Genomic DNA, 513 nt, shown 5'->3' with positions numbered 1-513 from the left:
TAATTGCATCTCTGCGCTCCATCTCTTCTAACCACCCACCCACCCCCACACACCTTGCAATAAAAACCACCAAACAGAAATGGCAGGTGGTGATGTCTTCTACTCTTAAGAGCTTCAGGCTGCATCTTTGCAGAGTGGTTTTCGGTGATGCGAACACAGCGCCATGCTGGAGCACAGCACACAGGGGGCTTTTACTAAATCAGATTGCTCTCAATATTGAATACACTCTTTTCTACTCTAGGCGCAAAACCTGAAATGTTTTCTTGGGGAGAGGGCACCCAGTTGATTAGATCAACCCAGTACGCAACTGGTACTTAATTTATTGACCCTGAAAGGATGAAAGGCAAAGTCAACCAAGGCGGAATTTGAACTCAGAACATAAAGACAGATGAAATACTGCTAAGCATTTTGTTAGCATGCCGGGCGAAATGCTTAGTGGTATTAGGTTTGTCTTCGTGTTCTGAGTTCAAATTCCACCGAGATCGACTTTGCCTTTCATCCTTTCAATGTCAA

The sequence above is a fragment of the Octopus bimaculoides genome, chromosome 2 (assembly GCF_046866305.1).
Source record: "Octopus bimaculoides isolate indiv1 chromosome 2, ASM4686630v1, whole genome shotgun sequence".
Lineage (NCBI taxonomy): Eukaryota > Metazoa > Mollusca > Cephalopoda > Octopoda > Octopodidae > Octopus > Octopus bimaculoides.
The sequence above is the reverse complement of the archived record's forward strand: the minus strand, read 5'-3'. Positions refer to the sequence as shown.